Source organism: Haliaeetus albicilla, chromosome 1, assembly GCF_947461875.1.
Source record: "Haliaeetus albicilla chromosome 1, bHalAlb1.1, whole genome shotgun sequence".
NCBI lineage: Eukaryota > Metazoa > Chordata > Aves > Accipitriformes > Accipitridae > Haliaeetus > Haliaeetus albicilla.
This window is the reverse complement of record NC_091483.1, coordinates 58720269-58740716: the sequence shown is the minus strand read 5'-3', so window position 1 is coordinate 58740716 and position 20448 is coordinate 58720269. Positions and strand designations below refer to the sequence as shown.

General features: G+C 41.4%; 1 protein-coding gene across 1 annotated transcript in view; it reads right to left on the bottom strand.

Moving 5' to 3' along the window:
* Positions 1-20448, bottom strand: part of APBB2 (amyloid beta precursor protein binding family B member 2) — a 198340-nt gene that overhangs the window by 121179 nt on the left and 56713 nt on the right. The window contains exon 2 of the mRNA XM_069791231.1: positions 14334-14398. The gene's annotated coding sequence lies outside the window, so the exon portion shown is untranslated. The remainder of the gene's footprint in view (positions 1-14333; positions 14399-20448) is intronic.

Sequence of the window (20448 nt, the reverse complement as noted above, 5' to 3'; positions counted from 1 at the left end):
CTGTTCAGCTCTCCTCAATGGAGAAAGTTCAGTGAATCAACAAGATGGTGCTCTCTTGCAACAAAAAGGAGAATTCTGCACCATGACACCTACTAATTCAACACATTATAATGTTGTGCAAGGAAAAAAGTTGCAAATGGCTGCTTCCCCTTTCCTGATCTATAGGAATAAAAAAAAAAACCCAAACCATATTTATTAGTAGAAAAAATTAAGTATCCCCTCACCTCGAATTCACTAACATTTTTACTCCGCTCAAATACCTACCCACCAAGTTCATAATTCATAGCAGACTACGACAGAACAGTCTTTAGCTGTAAAAGGATTAAAAAAAAATTTACTGAGGGGAAACAAAAATTGTAACCAGATGACAGTATTTACAATTCTTTTCCCTAGCTTGTGAAAGAATTTGATCAGTATGTATGGAGGTGCAAGATTACTCATTTTTCATAAATGCATTCTTGTCTTTCTAGAAAGTATACACTTTTCTGAAGTGGTAACACTCACTAGATTGTATCAAACGTCTACACTTGAGACATGCTATTCCTTCCCTACCTACCAGTACAGCATTAAAGGGCGGCCATCTGCAGCATACCATAATAAAAAAACTTAACAGATACAAATTAAAAATCCCCAACCCCACAATTATGCTCTCAAACAGTTGAATTAAACTGGAGTATGGTTCTCCTAAAGAAACATGCCCACCATGGGAATAAACCACTCTTTGAAAAGGCCAGGTGGGGACCCAAAGGTACGACCATTTTAAATACCACATTTTAAAACCCTAAAATCTCAGTGGAAAAGACAACATAAACATATATTCTCATTATAGCAAAGATTTCATCAGCTACTGTATAAAATGGGAACTGCAAAGATTTACAACCTGGATTGAAGCCAACTACCAAAAAGTCAATTTAGAAGCAAGTGCCACACAGTAAGTGAAGTTAAACTGCCCTGCAAAAAAATAGTTATACTGGATTGTATGTACCAGCAGGGGCATACCCAGATCAAGACAAACAAAGATGCTGTTTGGGTTTGGTTTTTTTCTTTTTTTCAAGAACCATCCTTGAATTGCGACCAGAATAGCCAAAGCAACTTGTCTTTTAAATACACCCACTCACCCAGGTGAATCTCAGAGGGACTCCTGAGCTTCAGCAAGCTCAGGGAACTTGCACAGAAATGTAAGCGACCTTGTTGGTATCCAAATGACATAGCTAAAGCATCTGAAAACCAGCACTTATTTTCCATATACATCCATGAGAATAGTAAACAAAACGGCAGAAGGTCTCAAATATTCATTTTTAAAGATCCAAGTACAATGCATGTACACATTTGGGGTTTGTTTTGTTTTTAAATGTACACAACTTAGATATCCTCAACTGCACATAAATCTGAGTTAAACCTGAATGTACCTAATATGTCAGATCAGGTCTTCTTAGTATTAGTTTTTAACCTGCTCACACACATTTGTTCTGTAACAAATGTGTTTTGTAACAATTTCTGGGTTTTTTGATTATTATTCTACTGCAAAATTGTTTTTAAAATGTTTTATAGTGATTTTTACATCTCTACAGTTAAATTAAAAATTACATATACACAAATGCACATACAGCCTTATGGTTTCTCTTCAAGAAATGTTTTGATTTGGCTCTGCCTGGAAAGTTATTTTTTGTCTTTTCTTGACGATCTTCCCCGATTCATTTCAGGTGACCAAACCCCACACTGCAAACAATTACAGACAACCATGGAAACAAAACCTGAGCACTATCAACTGCATACCTGCCACGCAGGGGAGCACCTGAAAACACTATCCACTTCACCTCATGCCAAGTCTTTTCTAGGAGCTGTGGTGACAGAGCTACCAGCTACTCATCATCACACATAATGAGGGCATAAATCATCTTGCAGAGAGGCCTGCCGTGACTTTCAGCTGAGACTGTCATCTTCCTAAGCCACTTTCTTTACAGAGCTTCTTTTGTTATGGCTCTTTTACATTTCTTAGTTTTTACAACTGCTACATCAGAGTTCCATTTTACTTGTATTAATCTTTTGACACTACTGAAAAAAAGGAAAACTAAATTCTGGTGCTCCCTTTTTTTTTGTTGTTGTTTTAAATGAGATAGTCAAACCAAGAGTTGTGTCCATACAGAAGGCACACAGCCAGCATCAAGCTTGCTTGAACTAATTCCATTATCTTTTATTTGAGGACAAACAACTCATAGTCCAACCTCCATACTTTTAACAGACATTAAATCTTTTTTGGGTTTCACCCAAATTTATTTGTTCACACGTGCTGCTACTTAGAGAGTATTAAATGGCCAGCTGACTCCTTGACCTTCCCTGGTTCTCTACAAGCAACGTTTGCTATTAATAGGTGTGTGTTCAAACACAAATATAAGTACATTCATATTGGCTGCTATAATCTCATACAATAGATTGCCAGCAGACCTACCCTCAACATGCCCAAGAAAAAGGATGCAAAAAAAAGAGATGACTGCAAATTACCTACAGAAGTCATCCAAGTGTGACTGACTACATCATTCAACACTCGCAAGGAACAGCTACACACAGCAGGGAAAGAAAAAAGGTTATTGCATGATGTTTCTCACGGGACACCTACTCAAGAAATTACATTCCAGTACTCTCTGGGTGATATTCTGACAAACAACACAATCCCACCTTTATAAAGTCTTGCTTTGAATACCAGGAAATAGCACAGCTAGGGAATCGGTAAGAGGAATGCCTTGCATTGTTTTAAAAACACACAGGGGCCACAGGTCCTACACAAAATAGGCCCACTATACCAAAGGGTTCAGACACTGAAAGAGGCTGATTTTAAAAAATAAATAAATAATCAACCAGTAAGGCTGGTGGATGACTCATTTTGAGATAAGAACGTGTATTTGTATATACACATAAATTTTGTATAGATATGTACATATTTGCATATATAATGCAAATATGCTTCCCGTAGTCAACTGCTTCTTCTCACTTTGCCTGCAGCCACGCAGAGTATCACCTGTAGGACAACATAACCGAAATACAATTTAAACAAGCAAGCAAAATGTGCAGCCAGGCCATTAGGAATTTGTGCTGCTGATTTCTGGATGCACATACAGAGGCAGCACATTAATTTTCAGTGCTGGGAACAGCTATCGGAAGCTGATCTATCAAGCCAAACTGCCTATTGGAGAAAGCATAACGTTGTCTACTAGCCAAATATCTTCTATCATGGAGAGTGTGACCTTTTTTGAGGTCATTAATGATTCATATCCATTATTCTTTATCTAATACCTACCACCTTTTTTAAAAAAAAAAGGTATTGTCATTTCAGGGTTGGGGTTTTTGGTTTTGGGGGTGTTTTGGGGGGGGGGGTGTTTTGTTTTGGGGGGTTTTTTTTAAGTTTTCTGTTACCCAAGAGACCTATCCAGTTTTGTCTGGGAGTGCTCACGTCCAGGAGATTATGCTTTCCCACTGTTTGCCTTTGCTGAGAGGCAGGAAGCTGCCCTGCTCACTGAAGGACTCGCTCCCTGTCATCCTCGCTCACTGGCACAGGATAAAAGCCTTTTGGGAACCAGAAAGACAACCACAACCCCACGGCCAAGGGGATGTCCTACCTGCACTCCAGCTCTGCTGCACTCACCATGGGTTTACCACACTTGGACCTGTCTGAGATGCAGTGTAATCCAGATACCAGGCATGCTCAGAGACCTGGAAAGTCCTGCCCTGCCCCAAAAGCCTGGCAACTCCACCATTTCTCCTTCCAACAAATTCACACTACTCAAATTCTTGTTTCTTGCCATCATGCTTGCTTGTAATTCTCTGTCCTGTATACTTTTGGGCTGTCTTTGTGCTTCTAACTTCCCCCCTAACAAGTTCCCATTTGGATGCTTTCCCTCTTCCCCATTTTTGAGAGGTCCTTCATGAGGGTTTTTCTTATTCTTGGTTGTCTTTTCCAGGTACTGTGTCACCTGCCCACTTAGTTGAGGTTCCCATACACTATGCGGGGATGGATGTTATTATTTCCCACTCTGTTCTGGGGGACATCAGCAGTGTTAGTCACTTGGACAAAATTCCTACGGTGTCCCTAATTCATATCTGAGGCTTTGTCATAAGAGTCTGTAACTCATCAAAAATGTGTTTTTTGAAAAAATTTAGCATTTCAGTACTTCTGCAGCCAGATCATATAGACCAAGCTGAATTCAAGTAATTCATGGTCCCCTGACCCTACTACCCTGCACAGACAATACATACTTTCTCAGTAAAACACACCTATTTTTTATATTTATTTATTCTACATTAAGTTACCTTAATGCAGATTTTGTTCAGTAAACAGTAAAAGAAAGCATCAGGACATTTTATGTGCAAATATGCAGTCCACATATATTTTAACACAAAGAAAAACACTATCTATAATATTTGCAGTTTCTTATAAATCAAGAGAACTTCATTCACTCCGGTGCAGCTATCTGAATTGACACCGGCTAACGATCTCAATTTTACTTGCTTTGTGGGGAGATTTGTTAAGTTAGAAATAAAGTTGCACACACACACACAGAAAGTTCAAAGTTAAGGCTGACAAGACCACTACTGCCATGCTTTGAGCCTCTGGGGTTGCAGCGAGGTTGGGCTGCGTACCAAAAGGAAGCCTGGCAAGCTGTGGAGCTGTGCTGGAGTGCAAAGGCATTACATGATCAAAGCAATCATTGCCAGGTAACTCAGATCCTCCTGTAAAGCCTAAAACAAGAGGGCGATATTTAGGGTTGCAGTGATGCATTTGGAATCTCATTTACACCAAGATCAGTGAAAATCATTTTTCAAAGCTGACTGTCAGGTAACAGCAGTAATTCTGAATGAGAAGGTGCTTATTTCTTCCTAAGTTATAGATGCCACTGTGCTTTTGTTTTCTGTGGGAAGCTTTTCAAGTACAGCTAGGTTTTCTGTTACAGCATTTCATCACTACTCTCCCCTTTTCCCCCCACCATATGTTGTAGGAATGAACACAGTGTTGCTGCTGTCCTTTCAAGAATGGATGCAAAATTCCAAAGCCAAGACAAAACAGAACCAGAAACTCCAGAAAAATGTCGTAATTTCTATGTTTGCCAGCTCTCAATTAACTAATGGGATGAGCTACAGCTTCTCTCTCCAAACTGCTCTATCTGCTAAACCAAAAACGTTCATCAACTGTTCAGACAGAAAAACAAAACCAAAACCACCACCTTGGTATCCTCCATTAAATACTGAAACATAACTTATGAGAATGACTTCATTTTATTACTCAAGACAAAAATTCCCAGTTTACCCATCTTGCCCATTTGCATCTAAATGATTGGTTTGGGTTTGTGTGGCAGGGTTTTGGTAGCAGGGGAGGGGCTGCAGGCCTGTGAGAAACTGCTCGAAGCTTCCCCAGCTCCAAGTCAGACCCACCGCTGGCCAAGGCCGAGCCCATCAGCGACAGTGGTAGCACCTCTGCGATAACGTATTTAAGAAGGGGAAACTTGCAGTGGAGAGGGGAGTGGAATGTGAAACCCCTCTGCAGACAGCGAGGTCAGTGAAGAAGGCAGGGGAGGAGGTGCGCCAGAGGAGGGGATGCCCCCCCAGCCCTGGTGAGACGGCAGGCTGTCCCCCCAGCCCATGGAGGGGAGCGGGGGAGCAGATGCCCACCTGCAGCCCAGGGAGAGAGGAGCCCACGCCGCAGCAGGGGGATGCCCCCCAAGATGGCCGTGACTCCATGGGAAAGCCCACGCTGGAGCAGGCTGTGACTGAAGGACTGCACGCCCACGGGAAGGACCCACGCTGGAGCAGCTCATGGAAAGGACCCATGCCAGAAAAGTTCATGGAGAGCTGTCTCCAGTGGCAGAGACCCCACGCTGGAGTAGGGGAGGAGTGAGGAGTCCTCCCCCAGAGGAGGAAGGAGCAGCAGAGACAACATGTGATGAACTGACCCCAACCCCCATTCCCCGACCACCAGCACCACTGGAGGGAAGGAGGTAGAGAAAATCAGGAGTGAAGTTGAGCCCAGGAAGAAGGGAGGGGTGAGGGGGAAGGTGTTCTAAGATTTGGTTTTACTTCTCATTATCCTTGTTTTTATTTGATCGGTAAATTAAGTTGATTTTGTTTTTTTCCGAAGTTGAGTCTGTTTTTTGCCCATGACAATAATTGGCGAGTGATCCCTCCCCTGTCCTTGTCTCGACCCACAAACTTTTCTTTATATTTTCTCCTCTTCATCCCATGGTGGGGGGAGGAGTGAGCAAGTGGCTTGGTGGTGCTTTGTTGCCGGCTGGGCTTAAACCACAACAATGATCTAATCCACACTCCCTGTGTTTTACCCTTCTGCAGGAGCAGTGAGCACAGCAGAACCCACCCACTGCCAGAAGACCAGGATTACAAGCCAAGGCTGTTTCTAACTCCCATGGTTACTAGAAAGCCCTCAAAAGACAAGCTGAGCAAAAGACAAGCTGAGCTCAGCTGGTTTCCAGGGTGTTAGGACAGAAGAAAAGAATTGTAAAGCAATACAAAAAAATCTGCACCGGTATCTCTTTAAACAGTTCCTTCTGGAACAGTTGTTCCACCACCAGCAGATACCTTCTGTGACTTTCCTTATCGCTGTCCCAAGCAGCCTCCGCTCCTTCTATCTTGAAAGCAAAATACCAAAACAAAATCACAACAGTTCTGTTCGTATCTTATTACTCATTCCTCCTGTCATCAGAGTTTCCTATTTTTATTTAACCCAAGCGCATTATATCTCCAGTCTGCAATGCAACAGTCACAGCATTAGCTGTTGCTGCTCCTTGGGGATCTGGTGGTAGCAGATGCAGTAACAAATGTAGTGCGGGTTGGATTTTGAAACTTCAATGTAGAGATTCTTCTAAAAAAGTTTACCCTATCATATTATACATATAAATATATATTAAAATAAACATTTATTATATAAATATGTATGTATTTATATACAAATATATAAAAAACTTTATATATAATTTTGTGTGTGTGTGTGTGTGTGTGTAACTGCTTCCTGACCATTGGACAACCAGCTAAAATACAATTTACAATTCACAGCAGAGGAACGATGCTGAAGCAAACTGTTACTTTAACAAAATGTTTTTTTATCTGTGGCAATGGAAGGCTGTAAGACACTAACAGAAGCTTCCTCCATGCTTGATTTTCATCTCAGATGCAGTATGCTAACTTCAGCAGCCCAGACAAGCCCAAGTATCTTCAAGTATTTTTCAGAGACCATAAAACCAGGAAGACTTAGGGAACAGACAATTACCAAAGCTGTTGTACAGGAGCTTTGATGCACTGAGGGAAGCACAAAATGTTAGTTTTGTTAACAAGAGGGAAGACAAGGAAAGATCCAAATAAATGGTTCAGTGGAAGTGAAATGGGAACTTCTCTTTTTGACACAGTAAGGGGAGATGGGAAGATACAAATTAACCAAAAGAGTGGAAAATGTCAGATGATAAAAAGGAAATTTCAATTAATAGTATCATTAATGATCTTGTCACAAAAGGTGTTACTGAAAGCTGCTGCTGACAAAATTTGGATGCTCTGCTGCAAGGAGAAAGATGGAATCACCAAGAGAAAAACTGGATGCTGAGAAGGAACATAATAGAAATGTAATTAAGTGAAGTAACACAGAGCACAAGGTCATTCATTCAGGGAATCACTAAGAAATTCTGCTGTCAGTGTTCGGCTGTGATGCAAATGTTAGGATATGATGGAAGAAAGAGACCCAGCTACATCAGCAGGGCACTGACCTGCTCTCTGAGTTCCCAGTGTGATGCATGCACAGGGGAAGGCAAATATGTTCTCTGGTTACAGCCCTTCCTGCAGAGCTAGGAAAACACTGACACCATCGTGCGAGGTAATGCCCAGACCTCATCTGAAACAGCCCAGTAGCATCTGGTCCCTCACACACCAGGGATTAATGGAAAACACAGGAAATTGGAAGATAATCAAGGTACCAGATTTCTGTCCTGTACAAGGATATTAAGGGTTTGGCTTACAGCAGAAAAAAGGCTGAGAGAAGCAAAAAAAACTTTAAAGTATAATGCGTGCAGGTAAAGCAGTCGTTGCTAAATTTAGGCTGGAAATTACAATATACCTAGCATCAGAGAAAGGTGATCCAAGCATGGCCTTCCAAAAGGGTATAAAATCATCCAACAAAATCATCTTGAAAGTTATGAATTGTGTAATATGATGGGGGTAAGCATCTGAATGGGAGATACTCTTCTCTAATGTAGTGGGGTCTTGTTTGGGTTTGGGTTTTTTATTTAGTTAAAAAAAGAGCATCAACAATTTTTCTGTGGAATTCACCAAGAGGTTATCGAAAATCTGAACAACCATATCTGGACAAAAATCCAGCAGGATTATAAAACTGCATGGTTAGTGAATAACAAGAAATCCAGAGTACAAAGGTGGTGGGTTTTTTTTTAAAAAAAGGCAACAACAAAAAAAAACCAAAACAAAACAAACCCACAGAACAAACCAAACAAAACCAAACAAACAAAAAAACCCCACACCACCAAACCCAAACACCTAAGGTTTGGGGTATCAAGTTTCAAAGGATAAGATGACTTTCATCTAATACGATTTGGAAGAAACTTTGTGAACAGATTTTTCACTCTGCCTTCTACACAATTTCTTGGCCTTCTTATTTCTCTGAAGCAGTCAAAACCAGGAATGACTAAAAGCAGATGAACTATTTCTGAGGTATGGTTCAGGATTTTAATTTCTACTACTTTTTCTCCCCTTAAAAAGCCCCCTTCTCTAGGTGCAGTTACCAAGCGTGTGTCTGAACATCTCAATTTGCCATAAACTGGACAACAGCTACAGCTCTAGCAACATAGGCAGTACGTTTCTTTTGCTGCGGAACTGAAGGAAGGACTGAAGTCTTATTTGTAAGAAGCAAGCAACTCATTTACATTTTTGACAAGAAAACAATTCAGCCCTCTGGGGTTTTGTTTTGCTTTTTAACCCACAGGGATATGAAGGAAAAATAAATTGAAAGTCATGAGGAACTCATATGGACAACAATGCTGTAGTATCCAAACAGAGTACACTAAATAAACCTCTCCTTTGTTTCCAGCTTTTGCAGGTTTTATGGCATAGCCATTTGATACAGAGAACTCTGATAATAAAGAGTTGTTCATCAGTCATACAAAACCCCTCAGCTTTTTAGTAAACAATGAAATGTTGGAAAGAGTCATTTCTGCAGCATCATAGGAAAAAAATAGTACTTTAGGATCAGTTAATGAAATAAGGAAATAAAAAGCCACAGGTTTTTTTACGTCTTTCTGGAAGGAAGCTACACAAACTAGCTCTATAGCTCTATAACAAAACCTCATGACTAACGTATCAGTGTCATCCTGAAATACTTCTGAAAAAGTTAACAAAGTAGTAATTACACTGGAAATTATATTGGAGGTTTTGTCAAAGTACTTGTTTAGCCTTACCTGCCCTCAAAAATAATGGCTACAAGAGACAGCAAAGTCATATAACGTAGAATTTGTAGTTTTATTTAACTAAAAGAGTATTTGAAACCCATGTCTAGCACACTGAGATAAAACTTTGGTCAGCCTTTTGGACATTGAATGACATATGGACATGATCCACTCTGCATCTGAAGCCAGTTTTATACTAGTGTCAGTCACTGAAATCACTTGCATAAACAGAAGAGTAGTTGTGAGACAGGCTGTCGTTGGGGCTTTTTGATTCTTTCCTCAAAGCTAATGGTGATGTGCATTTAGAATAATATAAGCATGTTCCTGGGTACCACCTTCCCTCTCCATTCACAACCCGTATCATATTGACAACTGCTGCAATACAGTGTAAATTGTTCCTAAGCTAATATGCCACGTCCCATGTTTTTCTGCAACAATGCAGTGGAAAGGATTCTCAGCATCCAAAAAGAAAAATTTATTAACTGAGTCACAAGTCAAGATATGGTTCATTATCTGCAGTTATCACATAGGAGTTCCACTTTTCTTGATGGAAGAACTTATTCTTAGGAAAAACCAGGTTTTTTAATAATTAAACATCTGTCAGAATAATCAGAACAGAGTTTCATGCTGTCACTGATGCTTCCTAATCCTAACTGAGCCACAAACAATCACGTTAAATATTGCAATACTCCATTAAAAAAGCAATTTTATTTAACATTTTCTAAAATACTGTTTATTTCTACCTCATGGTAGCATTTTCCATTTTTTCACAAATGAGTCGAGTCTGCGGACAATAAACTACTAGCTCCAGACAAACAACCAGCTAAGATTCAATTATTTCTTTTCAGGTCTCTCCTCTCCACAACAACCTCCCCCAAGACAAGAACTGTGTCCTTGGTTTGCAAGGACAATTGCTATCAATATACCAAGAAATTTATCTCTCTTTGAAAGTATGATATACTAAGGTAGTAAAAAAGGCTGAACCATGTCCTACACTACCCAGTACTACATCTTCTGCTGCTGTTACCAGTGGCAAAAGGTGATGATGAATGATGACAACACTGGGAGCAGAAACACAGGCTATTCCATTCACCTGCTGCAATTTGAGAAGTTCCCCCAGGGTTTCCTTCACAACCTATTACTATTATTAACCAAATCAGGCACCAGAGCATTAGCCTGATTTTGTGAATAACATCTTCCACAAATAAGCAGCTACTCTCTCCAGTCCTAAGTGATGATAACATAGCAGGAACTTTCTGATAGCCTCTGCTGAGCCACAGAAGAGGGCTTGCGGCACACTACTGGGGAGCTACCATGGAGGTACTGCAACCTTATTTGCCAAGCAACAAGTACTGTAGATGATCTCGTATGATTTCAGCACCAAACCAGCCTGAACTGAGGTCAATTAGAATGGGACCCATTAAACTCATCTCCTACCAGCTCCCTACGAAGTATCACAGAGCATTTGTCTTCTGGGCCACACTTGGACCTGAAGTTCAGGTTCAACCAAGCTCATTGCTTTGTAGCACTGCTTTGTAGTTTTAAATGACTCTTAATAAGAAACTGTTTTACTAAAGAGGGGTCACCAATACAAGTATATCCTGAGGCAAGAGCAACCATGGATTTTCTACTAGTCTGTGAAACAAATTAATTCTGGTTCAACCCCTGACAGAGAAGCAGACACACTACAGAAATCAGTCTCAGCAGAAATACTGGAACAGCCATGAAAACTGAACTCTCTTGTTATTAGCAGCAGAGAACCCACTGGGGCATGGAGGAAGATGCTGACGTGGCCTGAAGGACAACCTGAGCTATTGCTGCGTCCACACAGATTTTGTTCTTGGCATGGACTTCCACCTTTAAAATGTATTCTGTAGACATGTTAAACATATAAGTGTTAATCCAGTGAAATCTGAAAAAGAACTAGCCTACACTACAGCATCTGTGATCTCAGAGACAATGTGGTAAGCACCAGCTCCACTGCAAGCACGACACCCATGCCCTGACTATAAGGCTTGCTAAAAGACTCTGAAAAGCAGCGATAGCTGCTCAGGTAGTTGAACCCACACCAACTCCATTACCTCCAAAACCCACAGTTATCACAAAATGAGTAACCTTTCCTTTTAATTTGAAAAGCTAGGATCTGGCAAGCTGTATCCTCCCTGAGCAGCTGGGATGAAGAGTTTCAACTACATTAAACAACAACTGAAGCACTATTCCCCTCAGCTTGGCATCAAAGCAGTCTGCCATGAGAATGCTGATTAAAGATTAGCAGGGATGGTCTCACAAAGCTGCCTGCAAGATGCCTAGCTAATGCCAGGCCAATGGCTGCACCATGCCCTCGCAGAGTGCTTCCTGACAGTAAAACAGAGGCCCACCAAGCATCATGCAGTGAGCAATTCACCTAAAGATGCTCTGATGGCCAGACCTTTGGGGAACTGGACATGGCTACAGACAGGAGTAAGATAAATTAGGGTGACTGGTCCTATTAAGGTGAAGGTCCTCAACCCAATAGCTTCTTCCCCAGGGAAAAGACTGGAATCTTATTTAAGGGAAATTATGACACTCCCTTATTAATACATAAAATGACTCAGGACAGCAAGAGGACTTACAAGCTCTTAGGGAGAAAGGGAGTGAGGGAGAAAGGGAGAAGAAAAAGACATGAGAATGACTTCATATATGATACAAATTAATAATTTGCATAGCAACTCTATGTTTTAGAAGAATACTGCTTGGTTCCCATGTAAGAATTGAGGCTCTATCAAGTAGGTATAGACACTAAAGAAAAACAACTTGGAAAGAAAAGTTGCATCATTAGCCCAGCTTCCTGTGTATTACAGACCACTAAGTCTTCTTGATTAACATCCACGAAAAGCACAAAGACCAAGAATAACCCTGAACCCTGACATAAGCCCTTAAGAGCCATCTTATTGCACTGGCTAAAACAATCATGTCTCATGCAACTGCATACCAACATGATATTACCTCTGGCTGGAGTCCCATCATTCTCTTTGTGCAAATACTGCTTTAATAAGAAATGTCTTGTCTCACTGCAGTGTACCTTTATTGGGTGGGGGGGTGGAGACAGGGGAACCCAAACAAACCATAAAACCTCTGAAATTCTTCAGGATGAGAGAAGTCCTTTGTACATAAGGAATTCTCTGGGAAAAGTAACATGCAGCATGAAAGATCATTTTCTCAATCAGTGTCTCAGCTAGGTAGTAGCATTTATCTCCTCTCTACATTTAACTAACCAGAGAAAGAGGAAACTTACAGGACAAGAGTTTGCAGCTGTGCACCCCACAAGTAAAGCAAGAACTTGAGGCATGTGTAAGATTTGCTCAGTGGCTACAAGGCTGGCGTACATCTGAAAGCTCTGCCAGCTCACCTCCATCAGTTAGGAGGAATAAAAATAACACCCTTGCAAGGATCACACCAACAAAAGCCCAGAACAGTGCTGCTGCATTTCGGGAAGGTGGAACAGCAACCCTGATGGAAACACTTCCTGCCTCTGCCAGCAAACGGTGCAGTTTCTCTGCAGGGCTCTGCCAGTACAACTGCTTGTATGGCGCAGGCAAACCTACAGACATGCTTAGCCCAAGTCTTCCAGCTAACAGCACTTTCTCAGTGGGCAGACAATGCCAGACGTCTCACATATCGTATTTCTGAAGATGAAAAGCCCTGTGGCTTGCCAGGTACTGGGAAGTACATCACCAGCCTGTAAGGTCACATGAGAAGGAAGGGAAAAGCCACAGCGCCAGAGGCTGCTGGGGAGGGTGCCACCAGGTAATCCCTCCACATAGATGGCCTCAGCTGGTGCCACAAAGCAGCTGCTGCTGTGGGCTTCCCTCCCACTCCGAGACCCACACAGAACCATTGGAACACATCACAGGAGACTGCACTTCTGCTGCACAGAACACTGAAACCCAACACGGGTGCCCACATTAACAGACAGTATTCCTGAAACCACAGAGGAACAGCACTACTATGCAACACCTCTGTTGCATACAGCCTTTTCTCACATGAGGTGGGAGAGCAAGTTGTAGTGTTTTGTCACTGTACTGGGTCTGACTGAGATGGAGTTAATTCTCCCCATAGCAGCCCTCATAGTGCTGTGCTCTGCATCGGTAGCTAGAAAGGTATTGATAACACAACCAGTGTTTTGGCTACTGCTGAGCAGTGCTGGCACACCATCAAGGCTGTCCCTCCAACATTTTTGCCTCCCTTCAACGGCAGGCTAGGGCTGGGCAAGATCTTGGGAGGGGACATAACCAGGACAGCTGACCTAAACTAACCAAACAGATATTCCATACCATATAACGTCAGCTCAGATATAAAAACTAAAGTAAAGGGAGACAGAAGGGGGGCATTTTGGTCTTCTGGAGCAACCATTACACGTACTGAAGCCCTGCTTCCCAGGAAGTGGCTGGACATCACCTGCTGATGGGAAGTAAAGAATAACATCATTTGGGTTTTTTCTTTGCTTTCGCGCACGACTTTTGCTTTCACTTTATTAAACTGTCCTTATCTTGACCCACAAGCCTTTTGTTGTATTTTCTCCCCCCTGTCCAGCTGAGGAGGGGGAGTGATAGAGCAGCTTTGGTGGGCACCTGGCGCCCAGCCAGGGTCAACCTACCACAGTCACACAAATACAGCTAATCTGCAAGAATGGATAAACCAAGAACTGCTCTTGCTGGAGTACTAGAAGAGCTGGAGCATCTTTGTTAACAAACATCATGATAAACAACGTAAATACTGCATAGAAATACAGGTGCTTCCCATCTCTGTGCTGGGAGAAATCTGAGACTTCAGTGTTTGAGACATGGGACAAGACAAGTGCAGAAAGAGCCCCCCACCGCAGGATCCCCAGACATGGAGCAGGTTACTTACTCTCCCCAGCTCGTGAGTGTCCTGGGCACCAGCACCCCCTCAGGTTGCTGCAGAAATCAGGCAAGCTGCAAAACAAGTCACATATTAGAGCTTGCAAAGGTTAGGGTTACCAGAAAAAACCCACATCGTCTCCCCCTGTGGCAGTGGGAGCCAGCAAGGCAGCGGGAGCCTGGAAATCAGACAGGCACCACAAGTGACTAACCCAAACAACCACCTTCAGTTTAAATCCTTAAAAACCATATGCATTCAACAATGCGCATGCAGTAGAAGTAAAAGCAGAACAGAGGATCTGCATATTACAGTGCAGGGATCTTCCCAAACCAGGCAGGTGTTGCAAGCTGCTGTCAGACTATGACAGCTCGGGCATGTAAGAGACACACTGAAAAGCATGCTTTAAATTCTCTCTCTTGCTGCACTGTATCACAGACCTGCAGTTTTCCCCATGCACAAACAGTAAATATCACGAAGAAAATTAATTTAGATGATAGACATGAGCCCCACATTAAAAAAAAGCAGCAAAGTGTCCTCACTAAACAGTACGTTTATAACTTAATTTAGAAAATAAAGTGAAAAAAATCATCTTTTCAATTATGCTTGTCTTCAGTAGACATCAAGTATATAATTTATTTTTGCTAAGTCTGCATGGTGTATCACAGTCATTCCCCAACCATTCCGTGCCCTGGTAAATGGTAAATTAAATTACATTAATGCTATGGGGTTTGGTACTGAAAAATATATTGGGATTGTTGCCACACAGTGACAGAAGCAAGGTTATCTCCCCATCAAAAGATACTCCATCAGCGGCAACAGATCTGTCAGTCAAACTATGTTCTAGGATTCAAAGTATAATTCAACTTTATATTTGTTCTCCCATCTGGAGAAAATAAATATGCAAGACCACAGAAACAAATCTCATCTGCTGTAAAGTTAAAAAAAATTTTTTTTCTTTGTTAAAGCAAAAACCAGGCTAAATCAAGCCAAATTATATTCCATTTTGAAAAGAGATTTGTTCCTTCTCGTTCTTGTTCTAACAGAAATCCAAGAACTATAAATCCTAGAAAGTACTGAGACAGAACAGATAATTTGAGAGCTAAAAATGTTCTCATTAAAAATCATATTTGTCATTTAGAAACTTGAAAACAGACCTTTTTGTAAGCCAGATGATAAATAATTTTAAAATCTAAAGCTTTTTGAAGAAATCAAGAAAACATACTCGTTTTCATTTCAGTAATGAAATTGCACTTTAAAAAAAAAATCTTCAAGAGGGCAGAAAGAAAACTGAACAATGCTCATTAAACTAATATTCTAACCCAATTTAGCAGGCACATTTGTGGACTTTTGTATCAGACAATCAGATTTCAATATTCAAGAAAGAAAAAAGAAGAGGGAGAGAAAGAAAACACACCTTAACACCTTCATACCAGTAAAGCCAAGAAACTAGCGATTTCCTTCTGTTTGAGATTCACAGGTTTTATATAAACAAAACTTTCTGGGTTAAGTATTGAGACCCCAAACTTCTCCACAGACTGGGCATACATGCGAGCTTTTTTTCAAATAATTTTAAGGAGTTTCTTCCTGAGACAGACATACCGATGCATCTGTCTGTGCTGACACGGCCATTTTTATAATTAACCTTCTTCAACCTATATATGAAACCTAATTTGGTCTAAACCAAGCCTAGTGTAAATCCAACAGAAACAGTAGTTAATTCAATGAAAAAAAAAAATAGGCAACACTCAGAAAGCATTTTACACCTGAAACAAGACAATATTTTGATTCAAACTAAGACAGGCTCAGCTGCCAGTTCTGAGATCACAGGAAAGCCTGAAATACAAAATACAGGTCTCCAAGTTAGGAATGACCAAGCTCTCCAACAAACAGCAGATAGGAAATCGTAAAACAAAGTTTCAACAAGAGACATTTGACCTCATATCCAAAGGGATATTAACACTGATGACATATATTTCTGAAACTGTGCTAACGCACACCCAACATTTTCTATTTCCCAATTGAGAATCTCTGCCCCACCCTGAGTGTCCTTTCCTTTCTCTGTGTCCTGCAGAACATGTCCGCCTCTCCACCCATATTTTTACCATGTTGCCTGCCTTGAAAATTGGCAGACTTGAAAACAACTCGGGGATGACGAGAGGAACTTTTTTTCCTTCCTGTTTACAAATCTTAATATTTCAAAGAAAAGCTCAGCCAGCCAACAGTGCACCAAGCTCAGTCTCCCAGACCTATGCAAGCAAGAATAATTCATTTAGGACTTTATTAAAAGCAGTAAATTGGAAGGCAAATAGCATGCAGGCACTGATACCCTTCTTAGAAAATGAATTAGCAAATGTTTATGCCCACAGATGACAAAGTAGGAACATACTGTTACAATTAATGAAATAAACAACTGGCTGATTGAGGTAATACTAGGTGCAACTTTAAAAAATTAAATCGTCCCTATTTACTACTTTTGCAAAGATGGGGTGATAGCTACATATACCTAAAGTGGGATTAGATATACCCGGGTATTTGGATTTCCATGGGACACAGACCTGCAATCTAGTCCTCAGCTAGCCTCAGAAACGAGTGATCTCACAGATGCCAGCGTGCAACCTGATCTTGGACACATCACAGAATTTCAGTTAGAAATAATAAAACCAAACAGAAAACCCCAGCCAGCAAGGAAAACATTTGGGAGTTATCGCCCCTGTTGAGATGCTAGAAAAAAACTTCCTTTTGTAGAGCTCTCAAAATAGACAAAGACATCTACCCAATAGAGACTCCCCACAGATTTGTAATGTCTAAACTCAGACCATAGCTATTTTCTTGAGGTTTAGCAGGAATTTACCGAGCTAGGAACCACTGCAGATTTTTTCCTCTTGCTCCACTGCAGCCTGTGCATGCCTGGTGGCTTCCTGCCAAGAGCTAAGAAGGTTAGCAGGTTTGATTGCTCTCCTTTCCAACCTCCTTGCTCTTAGTAAGGAACTTTAAAGTTTAGGTTAAATACCAAAGAGGCAGGTTTCCAATAGCCAAATTTCAACTGGAGTCATTCAGTACCAAAATAGGTTTTATACTTCAGTAACTCTCCTTTCCTGAAGTACACACTATATAAATGGTGTGTTCCTCAGCAACGGCATTGCATTTTTGTTCTTGCCCTTAAATTAGAAAAAAACCTGCAGCACCAAGGTTCTCAGATACTTCTGTTGACTTAAACTGAACTACTGAGATTTAAATCCACTTAATCTAAAAAATGACACACAAAAAAAAAAAAATATTCACCAACTCTTCCCCCTTCACCACTAGAAACTGCTTCTCAGATGGCCCCAGCAGAGAGCAGTCAGCCTGGGCTTGGGGGTGGCACATCTCTCCAAGGACAACAACAGATAGTCTTCCACTTCTTCACTTCGAAACCTTGCTTTGTAGGAAAATAAACCCACCTATCTGCATCAGGGAATACAAATTTTAAGGATTACATCACTCTGGAGCACTCCTCCTGTATCCTTTATAGTAATGGCTATATATTGCTAACAGCCTGCAAACCTGCCCATGTTGGGCAGGATGGAAGGGTGTAAAATCAGTAACGTCCAAGTCGGCAGGGATCCAGTTGCTGTGGGAAAAATAACTACAGATTTCTGAATTCTTGCACTTTTAGAATGGAAGCACAGTAATGAACTTATGTATGAGGTTGAGGATATTACATATGTACAGTACTCATCACACAGAGATGAGTGAACTGATACCAGTACAAAACTGGTGACAGTTTTCATACTGCAGTTTTCTCTAGGTACACACATACATGCAGGTGTGCTGCATTTACATTATCAGACTGGGGACTCTGCCTTAAATTGTCTTTTAAACAGGAATCACATGATCCCACCCACTCCTCCATTAAGATTTCCACCTCTTCCTCCAATTTAAAAATAGAAAAAAGAAGTCGTCCAGCATAACATCAATAATGAATAAGTACAGCATGGTCATCTATTTTAGAGACAAATTTTTCTCTTCCCTTCTAGAAAGCACATTACCAGTTTCTAACTCCAGTCCATCAGCCAGCCTCCTGGTGAGCCTCATGCAACTGCCCCGAGAACCCAGGCTGCTGGGGTTTGTTTCCAAAAGGAGGAGAGAAGGAAGAGCTGAGTTTTGTTCTGAGGTTTCTAGGGGCCTTAGTCTGGAAACAGTTTAAAAGAAAAAACAAGCCAACAAATTATGTTCTTAAAAAAAAAACCACAACCAAAAAACCAAACCTGCTAGGTGTATTAACAAGTTGCATTTCAACTTGAGAGATCTGGAGGACTCTCATAACATAATGAAGGGTAAAAGACTCATTAAAATGGGGTGGTGGAGAAGGCTGCTGTCACCACCTCAAGAATTCCCTGATGCTTTTAGTATCTACCTTTCTTTGTCTGCATCCTACCTTCTTTGACAGCAATTTTTGCCAAATCCACAGAAGGAAGCATCTTACACGTTAATTCACTTACTGCCCCAGAGGGCCAAAAGGAAAATAGCATCACTTAGATGGTATTTTACCTTCTCAATTTCTGAAGCACAATTTTTTGAAGATCAGGAAGAAGCATTTATTTCACAATTAGTGGCTAAAACACTGAAATGCACATGGCACTGTTTTATATTAATGAACTCTGAGAAGTCCAACAAAACTGAAGAGATTTGGTTATCCATTATTTGCAGGAGGAGTCCCATTCTTCCCCTTCCAGGTTAAAAAGCATATTCTGGACACCTTCCTGGAAAGGGCAGAAGATGGGTCAGGTCTTCCTGGGCCAGCAAGGAACGCAGGCATGGGTCTTCTGCCTCCCCACAACACATGCTGACCATGGGGTCACTACAGAAAAGACTGTAAGGAGGGAAAGTCTTGATATTTATGAATAATACCCAAGTCTGTCCCCTTCACTTTAGTGATTCTTTTTATTTAAAATGTCCAAAATAGATACTGGGAGGTGCTTTTTTGGTTTTTCCTTTTCAAGTTTTGCACAGAAGGGGGTTCGGGCAGGAGGAGAGAGGCACGAGGGGAAGATATAAGAAACTTGCCTTTCATGCCAGTCTGGACCAAATCTGTATTTTCATTTTAGCAAATACTCCCCAGCATTGCCCTCAAATCATTTACACAGACCTCCATGTTGCCAGTGATGGCTCCCGAACACCAGGGTGTTACTTTGGTCCTCTGGTTGCGGGACTTACTGCTTTTCTCAAGTCTTATCACTTGCTGAGCTGTGCTGCACAGACACCAAGGCAGAAGCAAGAAAAGCACTGGGTTGACACTAAAGCAGAATTCATCTTTAGCCTCAGAGAGGCTGACATCTCCCACTGCACAGCACTGGCTCCAGCTCACCTGGTCCTGTCAGATTGTGCACCCCAAAAAACCCGCTTCAATTCATGTTCTGCTTCTATAGTTACACATTTATGGAAATATCCTACCCTTATAGCCTGAGGGAGTTGGTATCTCCACTGGTTAATAATTCAGCTTCCTAAGGGTGACCCAGCTAGCCAGGGCAAGGAGCTGTTCCAGAAAGACAAATGCTGTTCTAGTGCTAGGTCTCAGCACACATGCATCCAACATGCAAAAGCCAATGGAAGAAGAGGAGAGCATAGAAACATCCTGAACACAGCTCCCATGCTCCGGGGCAGGTGGTTTGCAGTGTGCTGAGCATCCCCAAGCAGCACAACTAAGCGTCGCATCCCCCCTTTCCATCCCTAAGCCCACCCCTCCTCTCCAGCTTTCAGCATCACTGCTATCATGACTCGCCACAAGATCCAGACAAGTAGCTCCTATTACAAAACTGTCTGAGCAAACATCTGGGCTGAGGCTGACAGTTTCTGAGTTACCATGCCAAAAGCACAGTACAATCTACATAGGGATATGTATCGCTCATCAGCAACTCTTCAAGCACAGTCCGAGTACCACTGCAGCATGTTTTCCCCCCAGTGGATGGCAATCAAGCCATATTTTCTGTTTGCTCATCCCTCCTGACCCAAGCTTTAGAGCTCACAAAAGCCCAATGCACAATTTGCTGTTAGCACTTCAGCAGCAAAAGAAGCATATTTTAAAAACACTCAAGCAGCTGAGTTGTTAATAATAATAATAATAATAAAAAATTAAAAGTGGAAA